This window comes from Mobula birostris, chromosome 14 (assembly GCF_030028105.1).
Source record: "Mobula birostris isolate sMobBir1 chromosome 14, sMobBir1.hap1, whole genome shotgun sequence".
Lineage (NCBI taxonomy): Eukaryota > Metazoa > Chordata > Chondrichthyes > Myliobatiformes > Myliobatidae > Mobula > Mobula birostris.
In genome coordinates, this window is record NC_092383.1 from 4,805,141 (window position 1) to 4,832,969 (window position 27,829).

General features: G+C 45.6%; 1 long non-coding RNA gene across 1 annotated transcript; it reads left to right on the top strand.

Annotated features, from left to right (window-relative positions):
- Positions 1-27,172, top strand: LOC140209432 (uncharacterized). The gene is made up of 3 exons (XR_011888979.1): positions 1-21; positions 5,089-5,294; positions 25,046-27,172. It is a non-coding gene; the product is annotated as an uncharacterized lncRNA (long non-coding RNA).
- Positions 27,173-27,829: the final 657 nt, after the last annotated feature.

Sequence of the window (27,829 nt, forward strand, 5' to 3'; positions counted from 1 at the left end):
TGGAATGACTGTATCTATTAAGTAAGTTATTCTTGCTTGTTTTTCCTGTAATATTATATCTGGACGGTTATTATGGATTGTTCTATCTGTAATAATGGATCAGTTGTAATATAATTTGTAGGATTCTGACTCTGAAACTGGTTGTAAACTTGTATTTATAGTGAGGTATAGTTTCTTTTATGAGTTTGTATCTTAAAGCAAGATTTTGGTGAATGATGTTTGCCACTTGATTGTGCCTGTGTAGGTAATCAGATTGAGTTAAACTGCTGCAGGATCCTGTAATGTGCTGGATTGTTTCTGGCTTCATTGGCATTTTCTGCATTTATCACCTTGAATTTATTGGTCTTTTATTATGTATTTTTGATAATGTTTTGTGTTAACCACCTGGTCCTGTATTGTCACAAGGAACCTCTGTTTCTGGGAAGAGATCTCCAACTCTGAGCCAGGCTGAGACTCTTCACGTGGACCAATGAGACTTGGTATAGCGTAATGGCCCCAGGATGTTGACTGTTTATTCCTTTCCGTAGATGCTGCCTGACTTGCAGAGTTCCTCCAGCACGTTGTGTGTGTCACTGTAGTGTTCTACGGTTCTGGGCTGAAATCTGCCCATCAAGACAGGGAGTTCCAGTTAAACATTGAGCAGGAGGGTTATAATGAAATTGTGCTTTGGCAGATTTTTTTCCATGGGATGGGAAACTCCTTCCTGGTAAACTGCTTCCTATTATTATGCAGTAGACATGTCCAATATTCCAAACTCAAAGCAAGGAGTCCCTTGGACAATAGGAAAGCAGGGCTAGATGTTCCACCCATCTCTTTACCACAGATTAATCAGACAGTTTTGCAGCAAATATCAGCTGGGCAGGTTGAACATCAATCTTCTACCTGTACTCCTCACTGATAACTCTGATGCCAGAGACTCTTTCCCTCTCCTTCCAAGCATGAAGAGAGTAAGAGAGCAAAGAGGTTGGAGGCCTGATGTCTGTGAGTCTGAGAGCCCGGGTCCAGGGACCAGGGACCAGGGACTGGAGTTGGAGGCCTGATGTCTGTGAGTCTGAGAGCCCGGGGCCAGGGACCAGGGACCAGGGACTGGAGTTGGAGGCCTGATGTCTGTGAGTCTGAGAGCCCGGGGCCAGGGACCAGGGACCAGGGACTGGAGTTGGAGGCCTAATGTCTGTGAGTCTGAGAGCCCGGGGCCAGGGACCAGGGACCAGGGACTGGAGTTGGAGGCCTGATGTCTGTGAGTCTGAGAGCCCGGGGCCAGGGACCAGGGACCAGGGACTGGAGTTGGAGGCCTGATGTCTGTGAGTCTGAAAGTCTAGAGCCAGGGACTGGAGTTTGGATGCCTGATGTCCGTGTGTGTCAGAAAGTCTGGGCCCAGGGACTGTAGGCCCAGAAAAGGCTGGTCCTGAGGTTGGAGTCCTGTCTGTGTGTGTGTGTGAGAGAGTGAGTGTGTGGGTATGTGGGAGGGTGGGAAAGGGGCTTTTGATTTGTTTTGGTGTTTTGCTGTCTTGTGTTGTCTTGCTGAACACTGTGAATATGCTCTGTTGGTGCTGGGGATGTGTGGCGACGCTTGTGGTGCCCCAGTTGATCCTCGGTTGTGAACTCAAATGGTGCATTTCACTGTATATTTTGATATGAGATTGATAAATAAATCTGAATCTGAATCTAACATGCAGTATCTACACCTACATAAGGAGTTGGGGCAAGTCAGTGAGATGGCTCTCTCTGTCTCAGCTCCCTCAGAAACAGACGTGTTGCCAAGCTCTGAAGATCAGTTGGTGTGGGGAAGGGCCAGTCCAGATGAGGTCCAAACAGTAAGGGGAGCAGTGTCCGGAACAGGAGTGGCAGAAATGAAGCCATTTACTTTGGATTCACCGGGCTGCTTTTTCTTATCTGACTGGACTCCTCCAAAACTTCTCTCAAGATCAGAGGGTTGGAGATGGAGGTAGATGGATTTTTGTTGCCTATCTCGTGATGGAGGATGAAAGAGACAGAGAGAGCCAGAGGCAGTAGTTGACACAAGTACTATATCAACATTTAAAAGGCATTTGTAGGAAATATGTGCATGAATGGGAAAGGTTTAGAGCAGGGGTTCCCAACTTGTGGTCCGCAGACCCCTTGCTTAATGGTATTGGTCCATGGCATAAAAAAGGTTGGGAGCCCCTGGTTTTGAGGGATACGGGACAAATGCAGGTAGATGGAACTAACTTAGATGGTCATCTTGGTCAGCATGGATGGGCTGAATGGACTCTTTCTATGCTGTATCACTCTATGACCATGAGTGTTGTTGACTGACCCAAGCAGAGACCCCATAGTGAGTCTCTGAGAGAACAGGTAATTGTTTAGTCATGCTAATCACTAGTGGTTAAAACTTTGTGTTTGGTTTCTTGTCTACTAGAGTCTGGGGGCACAGTGATCCTGGTCCAGTCCTCGTTACTGCCAGTAACACTGAATACCAGAGCATATGCAGCAGTGATGTACGGAGAACCCTGCATTCTTTGCTTCATGTGCCAGCTGCTAGTCAGATGTTTGTAATCTGCTGAAAATCAGAGATCATATTCCAAAGAGCAAAGGGGAAAAAAAACAATCACATTAGCTTGATAAAACAGACACACATGGTTTCAGCGGCGTCTGTAATTTAATTGTGAATGGTAGCAGATTACTAAGTGATCCTTGATGTACAACCTAAGGCCAGGATTTCTCACTCGCGTGTTAGCACTTAGACTAATCTAATATAAGTCCCTTTAAACTTGCTTTAGCATGTGTTTTTCTTCAGTGAGGTGACTTCCTGAGACATCATGAGGTTGGGGAAATCTGATCCACAAATTAAAGACTTGTTATTGATTGGACTGAATCGTTTTTCAAGCTCGGCTTTTCAAATTGATTGTTATGAGTTCTCGCAAGCAGTTCCCAGACTGGCACCTTGATTAGCCTGGCTTTACTTAGGAGACCTCGTACAGGATGCTGTGAGTTGAGCTGGGAATCAGCCTGCCCGCCCTTTGCTGGATGTGGGAATGTTGGTGAAAGGCTGATAGAAACCCCAGTCTTCAGCTGCAGCGCTCCTTGTCAATGTGCTCAATTTTAGGGAGACCTCTGCCTGTGATGGACTGGGTGAACCTCTTCTCCCATCCTTCCTTCCTTCCCTTCCTTCTTTCCTTCCTTCCTTCCTTCCTCCCCTCCCTTTCCTGCCCTCCCATTCCTCCCCTCCCTCTCCTCCCTCCCTCTCCTCCCTTTCCCTCCCTCCCTTTCCCTCCCTCCCTTTCCTCCCTCCCTTTCCTCCCTCCCTTTCCTCCCTCCCTTTCCTCCCTCCCTTTCCTCCCTCCCTTTCCTCCCTCCCTTTCTCTCCCTCCCTCTCCTCCCTTCCTTCCCTCCCTTCTCTCCCTCCCTCCCTGCCCTCCCTCCCTTTCTCCCTCCCTTTCCCTCCCTCCATTCCCTCCCTCCATTCCCTCCCTCCCTTTCTCTCCCTCCCTTCCCTCCCTCCCTTCCCCCCTCCCCTTCCTCCCCCCTACTTTCCTCCCTCCCTTCCTTCCCTCCCTCTATTTATTATTTGTTATTTAGAGATGAGGCATGGAACAGGCCCTTCAGGACCAATGAGCCTCGCCACCTAGCAACACACCCAGTCAACCCCCGCCTAAACACAATGACCAATTCACCTTCGAACTGGTACATCTTCGGAAGGCGTGAGGAAATGTCTAATACCAGAGGGCACCCAATTAAGGTGCAAGGGGGTAATTTCAAAGGGGACATGAGGGCAAGTTTTCTTACACAGAGTGGTGGGTGCCCGGAATGTGCTCCCTGGGGTGGTGGTAGAGGCAGGTACATTAGAGACTTCTAAGAGATGTTTAGATAGGCACGTGAACGTGAGGACAATGGAAGGATATGGACATTGTGTAGGCAGAAGAGATTAATTTAGTTGGCCATTTCTTTACTAATTTAGTTGTTTCAGCACAACGTTGTGGGCCGAAGGGCCTGTTTCTGTGCTGTACTGTTCTGTGTTCTCTGTATCTGCAGCATCCATTGAGGGAGCTACAGGCATGCAGCAGGTAGTGCAGCTGCTCACTGCTCCAGTGACCTGGGTTCAATCCTGAATCTGGGTGCTGTCTGTGTGGAGTTTGCAAGTTCTCCCTGTGACCAGCTGTTTGCTGTGGTTTCCTCACATCCTAAAGATACACGGGTTGGTAGGTGAGTGCTAGAATCTGGAGTACGTCAAGAATGAGGTCTATTTTATTAAGTATTACATGGTAATGTAGCAGTTAGTCTAAAACTTTACAATGCTAACAATTGGGGTTCCATTCCTGATACTGTCTGTAAGGAGAACTCACCCACTCTGACCACGCAGGTTTCCTCCAGGTGCTCCAGTTTCCTCCCACGTTCCAAAGATATACAGTACTGTGCAAAATTATTAGGCATATATATCTAGCTAGGGTGCCTAAGACTTTTACATAGTACTGTAGTAATTTTATGTACAAAAAAAAACAAATGTCATGGCATATGTGAGTGATGATAAACCTAATTCTGATGTGGGTCTCCATCGTGGACTGAGAGCGGGAAGGGGGCAGGGAGAGGGGAATCATGGTTGGGAAAAGGGGAAGGGAGAGGGGAGGGAGCAGGAAGCACCAGAGAGACATTCTGTAATGATCAATAAACTAATTGTTTGGCATCAAATGACCTTGCCTGGTGCCTCAGGGCTGGGTGTGTCTGCCCTTGCATCACCTCCCACCCTGGCACTCCTTCTCTGCCACCTGTCCCATACCCTTCCCGCGGGCACTCCACCCTCGCCATTCCTAACATCCTTTGCTCCCACCAGATTTAGAAACTCGCTTTCTGCTTCGCGCTGACAAATACAGTACTGTGCAAAAGTCTTAGGCATCCTAGCGATATATGTGTCCTGAGGCTTTCTGCACAGTACTGTTCGCGTTGGGGTTAGTAAGTTGTGGGCATGCTATGTCGGCACGGGAAAGTGGACGACATTTCTGGGCTGCCCCCAGCACAACCTCAGACTGCATTGGTCATTGGTGAATAAGCAACGCTGTATGTTTCAATGTCCCAATGTATATGAGACAAATAAAGTTAATCTTTAACTTTTAGAAGAACCAAGAATGAACAAAGTGAAAAAGAAAGGAAACAGAAGTCATGACCGTCTCATACTCAGGTTGGAGATAAAAGAAAATCCCACCGATACGATGTAACCTCCTCAGGCACCCGAACTGGCGTGGATAACTTCACTCATCTCCATACTGAACTGATTGCAAAAGCCACAGACTCACTTTCAAGATCTTCAGCTAATGATCTCGGTATTATTTATTATTAATATCTCTTTATGTATTTGCAGTTTCTCTTCTTTTGCACATTGGTTGCTTGCTAGTCTTTGTGTGTGGTTTTTCACTGGTTCTGTTGTACTTCTTTGTTCTTCTGTGAATGCCTGCAAGAACATAACTCTCAGGGTGACACATACATACCTTGATAATAAATTTACTTTGTAGTTTAAATTTTGAATCTACGAAAGAGCTGGATTCAGGTGGTGTGACAGCAGCTGCGGAAAGACTGCGAAGCTTCTATAAAATACGGTATCAGTTACACTACAATTACCTGGAAATTCACTGAACAATTACAAATATATACTGAAGGCGATCATACAAGAATTACAAGCATAGGAAAGTTAAGCTACAAGAAAAATAACAATTCTATGCCAAAATCCAACACTACTTAGGTAGAAGGTTTGACTTAAACTTTCCTTAAATCAATGAAATTTAATTTTGCCCATTGCAAACTTAATTAAAATACTTAAGTGCTTGTTCCTCATCGGTCAATGGGCAGATGTATTCTTCTCCCCCATTCCTTGACCTGTGCTAGTCATGTGACACTCGTTTACTCATGTCCTCATTAGAACAGGGTCCACATTAGCCCTCGTGGTTTCTAAGTGCTTGCTGTCTGCAGAGGACACTCCAGGAGCTGGTGCTAATTAGACAAGGCAGCGACAATTTTCAGGCTTCAGGACCACATCAGACCTTTGCCTTAATGTGCAAGGTCACATCAAAGCAGCCTATTCCAATTAACTACCAAAGATGATTAAAAAGATTCATTTTCATACAGTTGAGTATTAAGGAGAATGAGAAAAGATATTAGCGAGATGGGACAGTTGATTTTACTCCAGGGCTTTGACTTTTAACTCAGACTGAAGTACACACAGATCCCAGCCCGAAACTTGAAGTCCCACCCTGGGCAAGTTTCTGGAACAGAGAAGATTGGTTGCTTCTCCTAGACGTTCATCAAAGTTGGTGATGTTTTTTGGTTGTTGGCATTGGTTTATCATTGTCACATGAACCAAGATACAGGGAAAATCTTGACTTGCATATTGTTCATACAGAACAAATCATTGCACAGTGCATTGGGGTAGAACAAGGTAAAACAATAACAATGCAGAATACAGAGTAACAGCTACCGAAGGAGTGAGGTGCAGGTAAATGATAAAGTGCAAGATCATAATGAGGTAGATTGTGAGGCCATGAAGTCATTCAGGTATGGTTACAGTGGGATAAAAGCTGTCCTTGAGCCTGGTGGTACGTGCTTTCAGGCTTTTGTAACTTCTGCCTGATCAGAGAGGAGACAAAGTCTGGGGCGGGTGGGATCTTTGATTACACTGGCTGCTTTACTCTTTGGAAAAGATAAAAATAAAAGTTTGTATTTCTATAGTGCCTTTCATAGCTCTAGGACATGCCAATTTGCATTGAGTGGAGTATTTTTGAAATGTAGTTATAGTGGGAAGGTTTTAGCCACCTGATGTATGGTGAAATCCCACAGGCGGCAGCGTGCTGGGGAGCGGGTGATGTGCTTTCGTCATTATTAAGGGATGGTCCATTGAGTCTGCTCTGCCATTTCATCATGACTGATCCATTTTCCTCTCAGCCTCAATCTCCTGCCTTCTCCCCGTATCCCTTCATGCCCTGACTAATCAAGAATCGATCAACCTCTGCTTTAAATACACCCAATGACTTGGTCTCCACAGTCACGTGTGGTAACAAATTCCACAGATTCATCACTCTCTGGCCAAAGAACTTCCTCTTCATCTGCATTCTAAATGGACATCCCTCCATTTTGAAGCTGTGTCCTATGGTCCTAGACTCTCCCACCATCCTCTCCACATCCACTCTATTGAGGATTCCAATATTTGATAGGCTTCAATGAGGTCACCCCTCTTTCTTCCGAATTCCAATGAGTACAGGCCCAGAGCCATCAAATGTTCCTCATATGACACCTTTCAATCCTGGAATCATTTTCCTAAACCTGCTTTGAACCCTCTCCAGTGTCAGCACATCTCCTTTTAGAGATACACCATGGAATATTCCCTTCCAGCCCTTCGAGCTGCACTGTCCAGCAAGACCCGACAACCTCAATTTAACCCTAGCCCAATCACGAAACAATTAATTTACAATGACCAATCCATCTATTGCCCAGCACATCTTTGGACTCTGGGAGGAAACCAGAGGACCTGGGGAAAACCGACGCATTCCACGGGGAGAACGCACAGAGGCTCCCTACAGAGGAGGCCGGGATTGAACTCCAAACTCTGACGCTCTGAGCTGTGTGCTACCGTGGCACCCTAAATTAAGCCTGGACTCTGGGGTGAACTCTGCTATTCCTGGGATCTTTCCGATGATCTGGAAGGTTTAATGTGTCTTGTATAAGCTAGAATCTCTGGTTGTGCAACCTTCCCTCAGCACTGCAGTCCAGAGGCAGAGGTTTGGGTGAAGCACTGTAGATCATTAAACCTGCAGGTTTCTCATCACCTTGCTTATGGGTTCAAAAATAGCAATGATGCATTTAAATACCATTGTTAAATAGCTAAAACCTTCTCAGGTGCAGTTTTCAACTGGCAAGTAGTAATGTTGTTCCATTATTCAAGAAGGGAGCCAGGGACGATCCTGGAAACTTCAGACCGGTGGGTCTCATGTTAGCAGTAGGGAAGTTGCTGAAGAAAATTGTTAGGGATAGGACTTACGAGCATTTGGAAAACCATGGCCTAATTAGGGAGAGCCAGCATGACTTAGTGCGAGTCAAGTCGTGTCTTACTAACTTGACTGAGTTTTTCCCAATGAGGTGATGAGGGTGATTGATGAAGATGGAGCTATGGATATAATCTTCATGGATTTTATAAGGTGTTTGACAAGGTCCCTCATGGGAGATTCATCCAGAAGATTAAGGTGCATGGGATCCATGGTGAATTGGCCATTTGGATTCAGAATGGGCTTGCCACAGAAGGCAGAGGGTAGCGGTCAAAGGGACTTACTGTAGCTGGAAGTCTGTGATTAGTGTGTTCTCAGGACTCTGTACTAGGGCAGACGGAGCAGATAGATGGTCAATGTGCAGCAGAGAGCGAATTTGTAAATCTGGCGGGAGCAAAGGATGTTGGGAGTGATGAGGGTGGAGTGCGGTGGGAGGAGGGTGGTACAAGTGGCAGAGAAGGTGTACCGGGGGGGGGGGTGGTGTGGGTGCAGACGCGCCCAGCCCTGAGACGCCAGGCAGGGTCATTTGATTCCAAACAAATGGTGTATTGATCATTGCAAAATGTCTCTCTGGTGCTTCCCATACCCTCTCCTCTCCCTTCCCCTTTTCCCAACCATGATTCCCCTCTCCCTGCCCCCTTCCCACTCCCAGTCCACAATATCAGAATCAGATTTATCATCACTCACATATGTCATGGAATTTGTTTTTTTGCAGTAGTAGTACAGTGCAATACATAAAATTACTACAGTACTGTGCGAGAGTCTTAGGCACCCTAGATATATATACTGTATGTGCCTAAGTCTTTAGCACAGTACTGCATGCACGGCTTTTAGCCCAGCTAAATGTGAAATGTTGCACCTTGGTTGGTCAATCGTAAAGAGGCAGCACACTGTTAAAGACAAGACCCTTAACGATGTCGATGAGTAGAGGGATCCTGGGGCCCAAATTCATAGCTCTCCGAAAATGGTTACACAGGTTGATAAGGTGTTTAAGAAGGCTTAGGGCATGTTTGTCTTTATTAGTCAAAGCATTGAGTTCAAAAGTCAGGAAGTTATGTTGCAGCTTCACAAAACCCTAGTTAGGCTGCATCTGGAGTATTGCACACAGTTCTGGTTGTCCGATTATAGGAAGGACGTTGAGGATTTGGAGATGCTGAAGAAGAGGTTTACCAGGATATTGCCTGGATTCGAGGGCGTGCATTTTAATGAGAGATTGCAAAGTGTGTGTTGTTCTCTCTGGAGTGACAGAGGTTGAGGGGAGATCTGATAGACGTTTGTAAGATTATGAGAGGCATAGATAGAGTGGGCAGAGAGTATCTGTTTCCCAGGGTAGAAATGTCTAAAACCAGAGGACATGCATTTAAGGTGAGAGGGGGTAATATCAAAGGAGATTTGAGTGACAAGTTTTTTACACAGTGGTGAGAGCCTGGCACGCGCTGCCCGGGGTGGTGGTAGAGGCAGATACATCAGAGACTTTTAGGAGACATTTAGATAGGCTCATGAACATGAGGGAAGTGGAGGGATGTGGACATTGTGTACCGCAGAGGGGATTGGTTTAGTTGGCCATTTGATTACTAATTGGTTCAGCACAACACTGTGGGCTTAAGGGGCTGTTCCTGTACTGTACTGGTCTGTGTTCGACGTTCTGTCGAACGGCTCAGTGTAGAAAGATGCCACTTTAGAACAGAGATGAGGAGGAATCTCTTTAGCCCAGAAGGTGGTGAATCTGTGGAATTCTTTGCTACAGGCAGCTGTGGAGGTCAAGTTATCGAGTATATTTAAGGCAAAGATTGATAGGCTCTTGATTGGTAAGAATGTTAAAGGTTATGGGGAGAAGGCAGGAGAATGGGGTTAATATTTTAAAAACAGCCATGAATGAATGGGGAACAGTCTTGATGGGCTACATAACCTAATTCTGTTGTGTGTCTTATGGAGAAAGAGGCGATGGATTCGGGGAAGCAATTTTAGAGCTTAAGCAGCTGAAGGAGAGGGCAACGATTAAAGAGTGGGTGTGTTGTGAGGTGGGAGAGGTCACAGCTAAAGGAGTGAAAAGGTATGGGAAGGTGATTGGAGGCAATGAGGAATGAGACCCTGGAGTGACTTGAGGATGGGGCTCCAAATTAGACTTTAGCTATGTGCCAGGGAGTGGAAGGGTGGTGGATGAACAGGGATGAGAACATGTTGGGGTGTGGGTGAGTAGTTTGATGTTTGTTTATTTATTTATTTAAAGATACAGTGTGGAACAGACCCCTCCAGCCCAACGAGCCACACCGCCCAGTAACCAACCGATTTAATCCTAGCCTAATCATCGCTGAATTTACAATGACCAATTAACCTACTAACCAGCATGTTTTTGGAATGTCAGAGGAAATCAGAGCACTTAGAGGAAACCCACACACACAAGGGAAGAACATACAAACTTCTTATAGCGGGATTGGAATTGAACTCTGAACTCCGACACCCCGAGCTGTAACAGCATCACATGGCGGCCGGAAAACTAGACCTCCCGCCTGGTCATGGGGAGAATGTGCAAACTGCTTACAGGCCGCGGCGGGAATTGAACCCTAATCTTCTGGTTGCTGGCGCATTATGCTACCGTACTGTAATAATATATTCTCCAGAAGCAGCATTAGAATTTACCCTAACACTGCCACATCCAGAAACTTTACAACAGGGACAACTGTACACAAAAGTCAACATCAAGTTTATTGCCATCTGCACAACTTCATGTGTACACAGGTGCAATGAAAAACTTACTCTTAGCAGCATCACAGGACCATAGCAACAGTGCACAACATTCACAAGAAAGGCATAAATTAAACATAAATTATGGAAAGTTGTAAAAGAAAGGATACATTAGAACAAAAAGAACTCAATTCCATTCTAGTGTAAAGTGGCGGAGTAGTCACTGCGTTGCTGTACTGAGAGAGTGATTAGGGCTCTGACGAACCGAATGGTTGAAGGGAAGAAGCTGTTCTTGAACTTAGTGGTAACCTTCTGTACCTCCCACCCAATAGTAGCTGTGAGAGGAGAGCACGGCCCAGGATCTTTGAAGGATGTTGCCTTCTTGAGGCAATACCTCATGTAGAGAGTGTCTGTGATGAATCAGGCAGAGTCCATTACACTCTGCAGCTTCTTGCATTCCTGTGCATTTGAATTGCCAATATGGACCACGATGCAACCACTCAGGAAACTTTCAACAGTACAGCAGTTGAGGTATGTTAGATGTTCAGTGACAAAACAAACCTCCTTAACCTCCTCAGAGACACTGGCATACCTTCCATGTGATTATATCTATGCGGTGGGCCCAAAACAGGTCATCCAGTCACAAGATGGCCAAATCCTCCTTCCTTTGCTCAACATTACAGCTCGAGGTTGATCCCCAGCAGAAAATGAATAGGCTCGGCAAACAATCTCCAACCATTTTCAAAATGCTGTGAGCAGATCTTAAGTATTGCTCTTCTGGGGAACATACATACATACACACTCCAGATGAATCCCAGCAATTAATTCATGGGGGAAAAAGGCCTTGGTGGGAATAGAGCAGTGCATGAATATCAAAAAGGAAATCTTTTGAAAGTAATGAAATGTGATCGTAACTGGACGAGTGTTGGCATAAGAAGTGATTAAGCCTGTTTAAATGCAATTCATCACATCTACTTTTGATCATTTTTACTCTTCCCAATTATCAGAGCCCTGGCAGTGCTCTTTGATGTGTTGAAAAGTGCAGAAGACTGACTGAGATCTTCCAGAGTGTCCTCACAGTGAATAGTCTTTTCTTCTGCTTCATTAGGCAAGTTAATGTATTAACAGTATTTTTAATTTTCTTATATAAAAATCTACCAGTGAAGGGCAAGAGATCTGTTTAATCCGAGTTCTTTCATCATCACTTTGTGTTTTCTTCTATTACTTTGATCTGACGGTCTTTGATCACACCTTGTGTGTAATTTGTCTTTGAATTTAAATGCTAATTTTTTTTTAATAACAGAATTTTTTTTTTTTCCTATTCTGCTGAGGTTTCGAGCATTTTTCTCAGTGAGCGTGTGTGTCTGTACAGTACTGTGCAAAAGTCTTAGGTCATCTTGTGCCAGATGAGGCCACCCTGAAGGTGGAGGAACAACACCTTATCTTCCAACCTGAAGGCATGAATATTGATTTCTCCTTCTGATATATAAAAAAAATTCCCTCACCCTCCCCTCTTCCTCTATTCCCCACTCTGGCCTTTTACCTCTTCTCGCCTACCTATTACCTCCCCCTGGGTCCTCTCTTCTTTCCCTTTCTCCTATGGTCCACTCTCCTCTCCGATCAGATTTCTTCCTCTCCAGCTTTTACCCTTCCCACCACCCGGCTCCATCTATCATCTTCCAACTAGATTCCTTTCCCTCCTCCCACCTCTTTATTCTGGTGTCTTCCCTCTTTCTTTCCAGTCCTGATGAAGGGCCCGGCCCGAGGTGTTGACTGTTTATTCATTTCCATAGATGCTGCCTGACCTGCTGAGTTTCATGACATACGTGAGTGATGATAAACCTGATTCTGATGTGGCTCTCTATTGTGGACTGAGAGTGGGAAGGGGTCAGGGAGAAGGGAATCATGGTTGGGAAAGGGGGAAGGGAGAGGGGAGGGAGTGGGAAGCACCAGAGAGACATTCTGTAATGATCAATAAACTGATTGTTTGGAATCAAATGACCTTGCCTGGTGTCCCAGGGCTGGGTGTGTCTACACCCACACCACCAACCCCCCACCCCCACTGCTGGCACTCCTTCTCTGCCACTCGTCCCTCACCATTCCCAATTCCCTTTGCTCTCACCAGATTTCCAAACTCACTTTCAGTGTCCTGATGAAGGGACTTGGCCTGAAATGTCAACCGTTTAGCCCATTGATCCTGCTCCACCAATCCATCATGGTTGATTAATCACCCCTCTCAACCCCACTCTCCCGCCTTCTCCCTGTAACCTTTGGCTGTCACACTAACTGCGTGATCTTGATGTGGGCGAAGTGCTTCATATGCCTTAATGCACTTCGGGCTACCCTGAGGCTGAGCGAGGAGCAATAGAAATACTAGTCCTTACTTCTAGTTTTTCAGATCCTTCCTGTCATGCCAGCCTGAGGCTGGGTGTTCTGGCAGCGAGGGAAGGCAGGTGTATGAATCAGAGGCCTTCACACAGTTCCAAAATCCTACCTGCCGTTGAGTCGTTCAGATGAATTTCACGCGTTTGAGTGTCTCTGAGAACTCATTTGTAGCACTTGGAGTTAATTAGTGCTGAAGAGTTTCTTAAACACTTATTAATTGACTTAGTTCAGCCAAGACTCATTTTAAATCTTGAGTGCCCTTGCATGTATCACAAAATTGTCTTTGAATGGTGATTTATTGAGTTTCTCAGCTGAATCTACGTTATGCCACTTTTCTGTCTTCTTATGAAGTTATAAACAGATGGCACAGTCGCAGGTCTCATCCTGAAACGTCGACTGTTAATTCCTCTCCACAGACGCTGCCTGACCTGCTGAGTTCCTCCAGCATTTTGTGTGCGTTTCTCTGGATTTCCAGCATCTGCAGAATCTCTTGTGTTTATGAGTGTTCCAGTGCCAATGATTGGTTTCACTATCCACGAGGTATCAGGCGGAGGTTAAGATGGGTGCAGGTTTGATTTCCTGAAGACTGGTTCTTAGTTCAGTTAATTGTTCTATCCAGTGGGCACGTGGCCAAGTGGTTAAGGCATTGGACTAGTGACCTGAAGGTCATGAGTTCGAGCCCCAGCCGAGGGAACGTGTTGTGTCCTTGAGCAAGGCACTTAATCACACAGTGCTCTGCGATGTTACTGGTGCCAAGCTGTATGGGTCCTAATGCCCTTCCCTTGGACAACATTGGTGTCATGGAGAGGGGAGACTTGCAGCATAGGCAACTGCTGGTTCCATACAACCCTGCCCAGGCCTAGCCCTGGAGAGTGAAGACTTTCCAGGCGCAGATCCATGGTCTCGCAAGACTAACGGATGCCTTTAATTTAATTTAATTGTTCTATCCATGATTTCGTAGTTCTAGAATGATTCCTAACGTGCAGACCCAGCGCTGACCTCTCGCGCGCAGCATGATACTTCCTCCACATCTGGACCAGGTGAGGGTGGGATGCTGTCGTAGAGTCACAGAACACTACAGCATAGAAATAGTTCCTACAACCCATCTAGTCCATCCTGAACTATTATTCTGCCTTGTCCCATTGACCTGCACCCAGACCATAGCCCTCCATACCCTGTGTACTTACCCAAACTTCTCTTCATTGGTAGCATAGCATTTAGTGCAATGCTTTCCAGTGTCAGTAACCCAGGTTCAATTCCCACCAGTCTGTAAGGAGATCATACGTTTTCCCCGTGACTGCATGGGTTTCCTTCAGATGCTCCCGTTTCCTCCCACTAAACCGAAGAAGTACTGGTCAGTAGGTCAATTAACCACTTGGGTGTGATTGGGCAGGGTGGGGACAGGGTGGGCCCATTGGGCCGAATGGCCTGCTATCGTGTGTATCTCTAACGGGAGCCACGGTGGCATAGCGGTTAGCGCAACACTTCTACCGATTGGGGCGTTCCGGAGTTTGGAGTTCAATTCCAGCATTGTTCTGTAAGGAGCCTTCTCTGCACTGTATCGCTAAATAGTTAAAAAAAAATGAACCTGCATCCATCACTTCCACTGGCAGCTTGCTCCATATGCGCCCTACCCCCTGAAGTTCCCCTTAAACATTTCACCTTTCATCCTTAACCTATGGCCTCTAGATGTCGCCTCATGCAACCTCAGTGGAAAAAGCCTGTTTGCACTTACCCTATCTATACCACTCATACTTTGGTATATCTCTTTCAACCCCCGCCTCATTCTCCTGCACTCCTCAGCCCCAATGCCAGAAGTTAACAGATACGTCGGAGAGTAACACACACAAAATGCTGGAGGAACTCAGCAGGTCAGGCAGCATCTATGGAGGAGAACAAACAGTCGATGTTTCGGGCTGAGACCCTTCATCAGGACTGGAAAGGAAGGTGAAAGAAGCCAGAATAAGAAGGTGGGAGAAAGGAAGGAGGACAAGCAGGCAGGTGATAGGTGAGACCAGGTGAGAGGAAGGGTTGGGGGGATGAACTGAGAAGCTGGGAGCTGATAGGATGGAGAAGGGAAAAGGCTGAAGAAGAAGGAATTGGATAGGAGAGGAGATTGGACCATGGGAGAAAGGAAAGGAGGAGGGGCACCATACGGAGGTGATGAGCAGGAGAGGAGAAGAGAAGGGGTAAGAGGGGAGCCAGAGTGGGGAATGGACGAAGGAGGAGGAGGAGGAGGAGAATTGCCATAAGTTAGAGAAATCGATGTTCGAGCCTATGGTTGGACGCTACCCAGATGAAATATGAGGTGTTGCTCCTCTGCCCGGTACAGAGGTGTTGCCTGAAGAATTGTAAATGGCCCTGATAATTATCGTGCAAATCACACAAAATGAAAATAAGTCCCTTTAGATCCCTGTCTCCTTGAGTTGAGGCAGCTGGTCTTGATTAGTGTAAAAGCCGACTCTGCCAAGATATTGTAAATGAGCTTATGAAATAGTGGAAGGTGAGAAGGGACGGGACTGGCCTCATGCTGACACACTTAAAGAGAAATGAATCTGCCCTCCAAATAGAGGGTAGGGAAACTTTCTCCTCTGTCCTGGAAATCCATAGGAATAGTTTATAAGCTGTCCTGAAGAAGGGTCTCAGCTGAAATGTTGACCCATTATTCCTCTCCATAGACGCTGCCTGACCTGCTGAGCTCCTCCAGCATTTTGTGTGTGTTTTGCTCTGGATTTCCAGCATCTGCAGAATCTCTCGTGTTTATAAACTCACCATCGTTGTTCTATTGCAACACACACAAAATCCTGGAAGGACTCAGCAGGTCAGACAGCATCTATAGAGGGCGAGACCTTTCATGAGAATTGGAAAGGAAAGGGGAAGAAGTCATAATAAGAAGGCGGGAGGAGGGGAAAGAGTACAAGCTGGCAGGTGATAGGTGAGACCAAGTGAAGAGGAAGTGAGAAGATTGGAGGGGATTGGTGGAAGTAGTCAAGGTCTGAAGAAGAAGGAATCTGATAGGAGAGGATAGAGGACAATGGAAGAAAGAGAAGGAGGAAGGGAACAAGAGGGAGGTGATGGGCAGGTGAGAACAAGAGGGGTAAGAGAGAGCCAGAATGGGAAATGGTAAAAGGGAGAATAGGGAGGACTCAGAAAGGATCTGCTCAGCAGAGGGGGAGAAGTTACCAGGAGACAGAGGAGTCAATGTTCACACCGTCAGGTTGGAAGCTACCCAGACAGAATATGAGGTGTTGCTCCTCCAACCTGAGAGTGCTCTCACCGTGGTCATAGAGGAGGTCATGGAAATGGGAAACAGAATTAAAATGGGTGGCTACCAGGAAAACCCACATTTTGTAGTGGACAGAGTAAAGGTGTTCAACGAAACCGTCCCTAAATCTAGAGTTCATATATATAACGTATAGAGTTTATATATATATATATATATATATACACACACACACACACACACACACATATATATATATATCAAGAACCTATCTAACTCTGCCTTAAATGCACTCAGTGACTTGGCCTCCACAGCTACTTGTGACAACAAATTCCACAGATTTACCACCCTCTGTCTAAAGTAATTTCTCAGCATCTCTGTTCTAAATGGACATCCTTCAATCCTGAACTCGTACCCTCTCGTCCTAGACTCCCCTACCGTGGGAAATAACTTTGCCATATCTAATCTGTTTAGGCCTTTTAACATTCGGAATGTTTCTATGAGATCCTCCCTCATTCTCCTGAACTCCAGGGAATACAGCCCAAGAGCTGCCAGACGTTCCTCATATAGTAACCCTTTCATTCCTGGAATCATTTTCATGAATCTTCTCTGAACCCTCTCCAATGTCAGTATATCCTTTCTAAAATAAGGAGCCCAAAACTGCACACAATACTCCAAGTGTGATCTCACAAGTGCTTTATAGAGCCTCAACATCACATCCCTGCTCTTATATTCCATACTTCTAGAAATGAATGCCAACATTGCATTTACCGTCTTCACCGCCGACTCAACCTGGAGGTTAACCTTTCGGGTGTCCTACACAAGAACTCCCAATTCCCTTTGCATCTCTGCATTTTGAATTCTCTCCTCATCTAAATAGTCTGCCCATTTATTTCTTCCACCAAAGTGCATGACCATACACTTCCCAACATTGTATTTCATTTGCCACTTCTTTACCAATTCCCCTAAACTATCTAAGTCTCTGTTTCCTCAACACTACCTGCTTCTCCACCTATCTTTGTATCATCGACAAATTTAGCCACAAATCCGTTAATCCCATAGTCCAAATTATTGACATACATTGTAAAAAGCAGCAGTCCCAACATCGACCCCTGTGGAACCCCACTGGTAACTGGCAGCCAACTAGAATAGGATCCCTTTATTCCCACTCTCTGTTTTCTGCCTAGCAACCGATGCTCCACCCATGCTAGTAACTCCCCTGTAATTCCATGGGCTCTTAACTTGCTAAGCAGCTTCATGCGCGGCACCTTGTCAAAGGCCTTCTGAAAATCTAAGTAAACCACATCTACTGCATCTCCTTTGTCTACCCTGCTTGTAATTTCCTCAAAAAATTGCAGTAGGTTAGCCAGGCAGAATTTTCCTTTCAGGAAACCATGCTGGCTTTGGCCTATCTTGTCATGTGCCTCCAGGTATTCCATAATCTCATCCCTAACAATAAATAAATAAACAAACAAACAAACAAATAAATTAAAAAAATGAAACCCCTTCTTACTGGGCATCTATAGAAACATGGCTTGTGAATCTCTCACTAACAGCCCCTGGACTCAACAATGAGCAAACCACCTTTCTCGCACTCAATGTGTCTAGGGTTGGTATGACTTGGTCCCACCAAAACCGGAAAATTGGGATGTTCCGACCACCCAAACCCTGATCAGTGCGAATACTGTGTAAATACTGCCCCTATGCAATTAGCCGTCTGCAAGAAATAGCAGATCGTACACTGCATACAATTATAAAGAAAGTATATTTACAAATTTCAACTTTATCAAACAGGAAAAAGAAAAGAGAAAAAAATAAAAGGGCCCATTACAGCTAACCTAGTCCAAATGTGCACATGAAGTTGGAGCTCATGTTGAAACTGTCTTTAACCCACGCGCTGGGCCCATGGAATGCGTGAAATCACACACCATCTTCTGAACATCACTTGATATCCATTTTGAACAAATGGGCTACTCCATGGAAGTATTCATTGGTCCTTCCTCCTTGAAGCCATTCATCTGCTTAAAGCACCTTGTGCAACCGAGATAGCATCCTCAGCCATCTCCCCTCCTGTCTTCTCCCAGCTCCCACATAAAAGACCTCAACTCACAAAAACTTTTCGGCCCAGTTTTCTCTAGAACCTTCTCTCAGTTCCGCCATCCTGATTGACTGACCCAACATCCCGAAGTTGAATGTCACAACCCCATTATCTCTAACTGAAACCCAAACAATCAGCAGAAGACACTGCTTCGACAGAAATGACATACCTTACAGCACTAGCAGTGAAATCTTAACCAGGCCGTTAAATATAGCGAGTGTGCCTGAGACTTTTGCACAGTACTGAACAGTATTTGTCGATGTGGAGTGGTGAGTGAGCTTGTTAATCTGTCGGGAGTAAAGGATGTTGGGAATGGTGAGGGTAGAGAGTGGGACAGGTGGCAGAGAAGGAGTGCCGGGGCGGGGGTTGGTGGTGTGGGTGCAGACATACCCAGCTCTGAGATATCGGGCAAGGTCATTTGATTCCAAACAATTGGTTTATTGATCATTACAGAATGTGTCTCTGGTGCTTCCCACTCTCTCCCCTCTCCCTTTCCCTTTTCCCAACCATGATTCCCCTCTCCCTGCCCCCTTCCCAAACTCAGTCCACTATAGAGACCCTTATCAGAATCAAGTTTATCATCATGAAATTTGCGTTTTTTTCATGGCAACATTACAGTGCAATACATAAAATTACTACAGTACTGTGCAACAGTCTTTGGCACCCTGGCTATACATAGTATGTGCCTAGGCCCTTGGCACAGTACTGTACGTTAGGTCTCACCAATGTAGAGGAGTCACACCCGGGAGTACCAGCTACAGTGAATTACCCTGACAGACTCACAGCTGAAGTTCTATTGAAACCTGGGATTGCGACATTTCTGAGGGATCCTAGCATTCCTTGATCTGCCATTTTATACAGAAAAGAAAGCTAAGTTTCTGCTTCAGCACAGAGTGTGGTGAAATCAGTTCTTCCAACTCTTCAGTCAACATCGTTCCCAGGCAAGCCACAGGGATCTCACAGTTAACAGCGCTCACAAATATTGAAAAGTTTTGAAACTTCCCCAGGATGTTTTGGAAACTGTTATCAAAAGAATGTGTATTCTGAGTCTTGTATGAAGACTGTCCAACAGTTTCTTCCCCCAAACCATCAGACTCCTTAATATCCAGAGTCTAGACTGACATCTACATCATTTATTATTATATTGTAATTTGTCCTCTGCTGTGCCTATTGTCTTGTTTATTATTTATTGTACCGCCCCGCACTGTTTTGTGCACTTTATGTAGTCCTGTGTAGGTCTGTAGTCTAGTGTAGTTTTGTGTTGTTTCACGTAGCACCATGGTCCTGGAGGAACGTTGTTTTGTTTTTACTGTATACTGTACCAGCAGTTTATGGTTGAAATGACAATAAAAAGCGACTTGACTTGATTTGATATCAGGCCGGGTGACGTCAGATGAAATTCTTCCAGGGCTTGACAGGGTAGTCTCAGATGTTTTTTCTCTTGTCTGGGAGATCCATAAGACCGTAGAGTTGTTGAGCGCTACAGCACAGAAACAGGCCCTTTGGCCCATCCAGTCCATGCTGAACTGTTATTCTGCCTCATCCCATCAACCTGTACCTGGACTATAGCCCCCCCTGACCCCACCAGTCCATGTCCTTATCCAAACTTCCCTTAAAAGTTGAATCAAACCCACATTCGCACTTCTGCTAGCAGCTTATTCCACACTCTCACCACCCTCTGAGTGAAAAAGCTCCTCCTCAGGTTCCTCTTAAATATTTCATCTTTCACCCTTGACTTACGACCTCTATTTTCAGTTTCACCCAACCTCAGTGGAAGAAGCCTGCTTGCACTTACCCTCTGTATACCCCTCATGATTTTGTATCCTGCGATCAAATCTCCTCTCAATCTTCTACACTCCAGGGAATAAAACCCTAATCTATTCAATCTTTCCCTTTAAATCAGGTTCTCAAGTCCCAGTAACATGCAGTAAATTATACACAATTCTTACAACAAAGAACACAAATGGAACAGAGAAATAGAAGTCCATTGTAGTGCAAAGTGGTCAAAGAGATCATGGTGTTGCTGTACTGAGGCAGTGATTAGTGTTGTGTCCTTGTTTCAGGAACTGAATGGAAGTAGCTGTTCTTGAGCTGGGTGATGTTGGGGCTTCGGTCTCCTCTACCTCCTGGCTAATGGCAGCTGTGAGAAGGTGACATGGCCAGTTGGTGGGGTCTTTGACTGGAGGCATTGGCCTTCGTCAACCGTGGGATTGAGTTCAGGAGCCGAGAGGTAATGTTACAGCTGTATAGGACCCTGGTCAGACCCCGCTTGGAGTACTGTGCTCAGTTCTGGTCACCTCACTACCGGAAGGATGTGGAAACCATAGAAAGGGTGCAGAGGAGATTTACAAGGATGTTGACTGGATTGTGGGGCATGCCTTATGAGAACAGGTTGAATGAGCTTGGCCTTTTCTCCTTGGAGTGACGGAGGATCAGAGGTGACCTGATAGAGGTGTATAAGATGATGAGAGGCATTGATCGTGTGGATAGTCAGAGGCTTTTCCCCAAGGCTGAAATGGCTAATATGAGAGGGCACAGTTTTAAGGTGTTTGGAAGTAAGTACAGAGGAGATGTCAGGGCTAAGTATTTTATGCAGAGAGTGGTGAGTGTGTGGAATGGGCTGCCGGTGACTGTGGTGGAGGCAGATACAATGGAGTCTTTTAAGAAACTCCTGGATAGGTACATGGAGCTAAGAAAAAAAGAGGGCTATGGGTAATCCTAGGTAATTTCTAAAGTAAGTACATGTTCAGCACAGCATTGTGGGCCGAAGGGCCTGTATTGTGCTGTAGGTTTTCTATGTTCTATTGCCACATTAACCACGGCAAAGAATTCCACAGATTCACCACTCTCTGGTTAAAGATATTTCTTCTCATCTCTGTTCTCAAAGGACGCCTCTCTATTCTGAGACTGTCCTCTGGTCTTAGACTCTCCCATCACTGGAAACATCCTTTCCACATCCACTCTATTGAGGCTTTTCACCATTTGATAGGTTTCAATGAGGTCACCTCTCATTCTTCTGAATTCCAGTGAATAGAAGCCCAGAGCCATCAAAAACACTTCATATGACAAGCCAATCAATTCTGGGATCAATTTTGTGAACCTCCTTTGAACCCTCTCCAGTTTCAGCACTTCTTTTCTAAGATAAGGGGACTAAAACTGCTCACAATACTACAAGTGAGATCTCACCAGCGCTTTATATAGTCTCAATATTACAGCCTTGCTTTTATATTCTAGTCCTCTTGAAATGAATGCTAACATTGCATTTGCCTTCCTCACCACCAACTCAACTTGCAAATTAACCTTTAGGGAATTCTGCACAAGGATTCCCAAGTCAGTTTGCATCTCAGTTTTTCGTATTTTCTCTCCATTTAGAAAATAGTCAACCCTTTCATTTCTGCTACCACCGTACACTTCCTGACACTGTATCCCAACTGCCATTTTCTATGGGTTCCAGCACATGTAGGGGTGAAGGGGAATGAGAGGGTGGATGAGTTGGCAAAGAGGGCGTTAAAGAAAGAAAACATAGAAATGCACACTAGTATCAGTAAAGCAGAGGTTAAGTGTGTAAGCTGGGAAAAAATCAACCAAATGTGCCAAGAAAGATGGGACAGGGAGGGGAAAGGGAGGCATTTATATCAAATACAAAAGAGTGTTGCAGTTACTAGGGTAGGTGGTGGATACAGAAGAGAGGAAACTGTGTGGACTAGGTTAAGGCCGGGGCACTGTGCATTAAACAAAACATTGAAAATGATAGGGAAACACCAGGCAGGATTGTGTGAGGAATTCCAGGAAGAGGAGTCAGTAGAACATGTAGTTCTGAGTTGCAGGAAGTATGGGATACAGAGAGAGATGATGAGAATCAATCTAAGGGAACTGAGGGTGCAGGAATTCACATTAAAAGGGTTGCTGGGCATGGGTGAGAGAGCACAGGTTAGGGTATTTTTAGCTTTCTTAAGGGGTACAGGGGTTTTTTATAGGATATGACGGATAAACAGGAATAGGGTACTAGGATGGCCAAAGATGGGAGGATAAAGTGTAGGTTAGGGGATGTGTGTGTGTGTGTGTGTGTGTGTGTGTGTGTGTGTGTGTGAGAGAGAGAGAGATTGGGTGAAGGGATTTAGAATGTAAGTCTATTGCACACTCTGGAGCAGAAGGTGGTGGCAATGCACCATTAAGCCGGGTGCCAACCGCCGTAAAACAAGACACAGACAGTACTGCCATTTCTTTGTCTTTTCTCCTAATCGGTCTGTGTTTCTGTAGCCTCTAAAGTTCCTCAAAGCTACCTGCCCCCCCTCCTATCTTCATATTGTCTGCAAACTTTGCAACAAAGCCATCAATTCTATCATCCTAATCATGCTTACACCAACCCCATTCTACTCTCTCTACATTCCCATAGCTTCTCCTTGGTCTCTACTCCCCTACGTGTTTCTGTGCTGGCCATTTGCATCAACCTACCAATCCTCTTGCCTTCCCTTCCATGGTTCAGTATTTTGCCACCTCATTCCTATTCTCAGGGATGTTGTCCTTCGTCTGGCATCATCTCTCCACCCATCCTCCAAACTCACCAGCTCAGCTTTGGTGGCACTCCCCTGATCTTGGTTTCCTGGGTTCAGGATCGTTTGTTGACATCTCGCTGAAGTCATTGTGTTCCTACATTGGAACGTCAGAAGCTAGCAGCAGATGAAAGCATCTAGGACCAGAGGGCACAGTCTCAGAATAAAGGGCCTTCCTCCACCGTGCCTTAGCCTTTAATTCTCTATCCTATCCAAAATGATCTTTTTCTTAAAACTGTATCTACTTCACAGGTAGTCCTTTACTCTGTGACTACTGCCACAGTGCATCTGCCAGCCTAAATCGAGAGGGTGGGAGATGTGCGGAGGGCTGAGCTGGTGCGGATGGGGAGTGGCAGGAGTCTGCACTCTACGCTTGCTGTTTGACGGTCCTTCTCCCAGTTCAAGGACTATCAATGGCCGCACAAGGCAACAGGAAGGAACAGGGAAGTCATGAGGAGATGAAAAGCAGGTGGTTGGCTCAGGAAGTGTGTGTGAGGGGTGGTAAATTAGAAACACAAGATAGTCTGCAGATCCTGAAAATCCAGATCAACACACACAAAATGTTGGAGGAACTCAGCAGGTCAGGCAGCATCTATAGTTTGGAATACGAATATGGAAAGTTGACATTTTGGGGTCCTAATGAAGGGGCAGCACGGGAGGGTAGTGATTAGCAGAACGGTTTACAGTACCAGCGACCTGGGTTCAATTCCTGCTGTTGTCTGTAAGGAGTTTGATTGTTCTCTCTGTGACCGTGTGAGTTTCCTCTGGGTGCTCTTGTTTCCTCACACATTCCAAAGAAACAGAGGTCAGTAAGTTAATTGGTCATTGTAAAAATTGTCCTGTGATTAGACTAGGGTTAAATTGGGGGATTGTCTGTGCTGTGACTCAATAAATAAATAAATAAAGAAAATGCCAACTCTTTCTTCCTCTCCGTAGATGTTGCCTGACCTGCTGGGTTCCACCAGCACTTTGTGTATGGAACATTAGAGTCTCTGGAAGAGGAAGGAGCAATTGTCATCTGACACAGATTGCCAAGGCACCATCTTGTAGGAATACGCTGCTCCTGCGTGAGGGGTTTATTTGCATTCTCCCTTTGCAATTTCCTGAGAAAGGAACGAACAAGTATTCAATTCCTGCTGTAAATTATTTTGTTGCCCAGAGCAGTTTAATCTCCTTTTCTGCAAGAGTCTTTCCCTACGCCCCCCCCCGTTAGTGAATTGTGATGAGCTTGGATTTACTTCTGAAAGATTTCCTCTCCTCTAATGGTGTGAGGAGACGTCTATTTTAATTCAGCATCTCAATCTGGCCTCTGGAGGCAGGCTGACAAGTGAGTGTTGAAGGCTACAACCGGCTTTGATACATCATTTGCCAACATGAAAGCAGGAGGTTTGTCTGCAGGGGGTGGCGGTATATGATGCACAGCAACAGACGGCAGCCTCTGCCAGCGCTTACAAAGGTGCTGAGACGTGCTGACATTTCTCTCTGCGATGTCACGGTGGAATCTGCTAATGTGACGTGACATCAGATGTTTGTAATGCTGGTAACGAGCGAAGGACTCAGCAGCTTCAGAGAGAGGTGACGATGTATTATACACACAATATCATGTTTCAGGCAGCCCTCCCTGAAGAGCAAGAGAGATTTGCAACCAGAAATCTCTGACAAGGGGCAAAGGCAAAGAAACACAATTGATGTTGCATGTATTTTAATGGAGGCTTCTGGCGATGCGGAAAGGAGGGTGGCCTTCGACCTGTTCTGAATCTGAAATTGAATCTTAAGGCAGCGCGGTACTGTAGCGGTTAGCGTAACACTATTACTGCGCCAGCAATCATCCATCAGGGTTCGATTCCCGCTGCAGCCTGAAAGGAGTTTGTACGTTCTCCTCGTGACCGCTCGTGTTTCCTCCAAGTGCTCCGGTTCCCTCCCACAGTCCAGAGATGTACAGTTAGGGTTAACGAGATGCTGGCGTGCTAAGTGTGACGACACCTGCACAACGCAACCGTCACCGAGATGTTTTGATACAAAAATGACCCATTTCACTGTTTTGATGTTTCAAATGTGACAAATAAGACTAATCTTTGTTTGTCCCTTTTTGACACAGACGAGTCTGCAGGAAACCAGCTCTCAGTCTGAACCTGTTCTCCCACCTGGTGAAACCACACCCGGCTCGGAACCTGAAAGCAGAGACAGCCATTGAAATCCCAGCTGAATGAGGAGCCACCTCGGTGCGTCGTTCCCCAAAGGCTTCCCTCTACCTCGTGCTTGGCCTTTGGTTTGATTTCAGGATGTGGTAGCTCACCTGGTCTTGCCTGACTTTTAATTGAATTTGACCCAGTCTTCAGCAAGATATTAAGAAATTCCCAGACCTGGTTGAAGGACTGTGTGTCAAAAAACCTGATCCCTTTCCTACTCAACTTCATTTTTTCTTATAAGTGTCTCAATATCGCTTGAAAACCAAGGTTCTCTACACTGTAATCTTTACCTTTTATTCTGACAGGCTCATACAGTTTGGCACCAGCAGAATCACAGGAGTTGCTAGTCACTGTCGAACTCAATGTAGGACTGCCTTGAGGTCCCCAGTTCTGGATTTTTCTGTGGGGTTTACCCCCAAAGCCTTCCCCATGGTGGGTATAGCCACAAGGCAGTGGAGGTTTAAAATCAGAGTTTTCCTTCTCCTGGATGAGCTGCCAACTATGGCTGACACCCCCACCTGCCCAAAGAGACTGGTTTTAAGGCACCAGTAACCCACCTTTATCCTCTGTCCTGTCAGTAGAAATGGTTTCGCTGGGCTTAGCAGCTAAGCCACACATGAAGGCCAGGAGCTGGCCTTGGTCATCAGAGGCTATTTGAGATGCACTTAATATGTAGTGGGAGCTTATCCCCACCACCTCCCCTGTCTATGACAACCCTAAGATACCCTCCATGTAGTAATGTTTGGAATAATCTGTATGGTTGACACACAAAGTAAAGGTTCTCACTGCATCTTGGTGCAAGTGACAGTAATGAACCAAAACTCAATTCTAACACCGTTAACATTGAACCAGTGCCCCACGGGACCCATTGTACAAAATCTGTTACTGAAAGACGAAGCAGGCATTTTGAACCTTGGACAAAATGGTGGATCTTAAGAAGAAAGGGAAAGCAATTTGGATTTTTAATATATATTTATCACATGTACATTGAAACATTGAAATATGCAGTGAAACGGTTCGTTTGTTGTCAGAGGATGTGCCTGAAAGTGTCGCTGTACTTCTGGTGTGAACAGAGCATGCCCACAACTTACTAACCCTAAGCTGTACGTCTTTGGACTGTGGCAAGAAACCGGAGCCCTGGGAAAAAAACCACATGGTCACGGGGAGGATGTACACACTCCCTACGGATAGTGGCAGGAATTGAATCCAGATTGCCGGCACTGTCAAGCGTTACATTAGCTTTACAGAATTCGTAGCTGAGGATAAGAGTGACAGTGGTAGAACAATTGAACTTAGGGAAGTAGAGGAGATTGGGAGAGTGCAGAGATCTGTGAGGGTTGCAGGGTTAGAGGAGACTTCCAGCAACAGGGAAGGGAGAGACTTTATACTGAATTGTCAAGTTTAAGGTGGTGGGTGACAGCTTTCTGGCGGTTCACAAAGCAAGGAATGTGACAAAAACTTTATCGATAACACGTTTTCTGTGGAACATTGAGGTAAACAAATCACCACAAGTGATGAAGAGGTGAGCGAAGGTGAGGCTGACTCGAGGATCGAGGCGTGTGGGTGCGATGCGAGGTCGGAGTGAGGTCACGACATGTTGGAGACGGAGTTGGGGTGTGCGAAGAAGAGAAAAATTGGAGCGAAAGAGTTTCGGAGCCCATCCGCTTAAACTGAGAGTGTTGTTGGATTGACATAAGTGCTGGGCCGATTTCGAAAGGTTGGATACAGGCCAGAATGTGGTCTGCGGCCAGCTCTGGACTTAGTGTCTGCAAACTTGGTTTTGCTCCGCTGTGGGATGAACTGAGACTGAGGCTGTGGCCTGCTTCGGCTGCTCTGGGTTTCGTGTCTGGAGACTCACTTTCATTCTGAATGTTGTTGCTTGCTTTTACTATTTGCATGATTTGTGTTTTTCCCCCTCTCTCTCTGCACATTGGGTGTTTTTGAGTCTTTTTTTCAATGGGTTCTTTTGGGTTTCTTGTTTTGTGGCTGCCTGTAAGGAGACAAATCTCAAGGTTGTATAATTTATAAAAAATGTACTTGGAACTTTGATAGTTAGATGTATAACTACACATCTTGGCACGTGGCCAAGTGGTTAAGGTGTTCGACTAGCGATCTGAAGGTTGTGAGTTCGAGCCCCAGCTGAGGCAGCGTGTTGTGTCCTTGAACAAGGCACTTAACCACACATTGCTTTGCGACGACACCAGTGCCAAGCTGTATGGGTGCTAATGCCCTTCCCTTGGACAACATCGGTGTTGTGGAGAGGGGAGACTTGCAGTATGGTCTTCCATACAACCTTGCCCAGGCCTGTGCCCTGGAGAGTGAAGACTTCCCAGGCGCAGATCCATGGACTTGCAAGACTAATGGATGCCTTTATTATTTATTTATTAACTACACATACTTACAGGAGCAATGCAAAACTTGCAGCAGCATCACAGACACACATCGTCATATTGAATTGAATTGACTTTATTACCTGCATCCTTCAAATTCATGAGGAGTAAAAATCTTTATGTTACATTAGCATTCGTTTTCAGCATTTGCAAGATTACACATAAATTATACACAATCAGAACAATAAAAGCCTATTTTAGTGCAAAGAGGTCAAAGTTGGATGATCCACAGGAGCTGGACAATCAACACCAGGGGTGCGTGGAAAGAGCTACTTTTTAATCCGGGCGGAGACTGAGATTTTG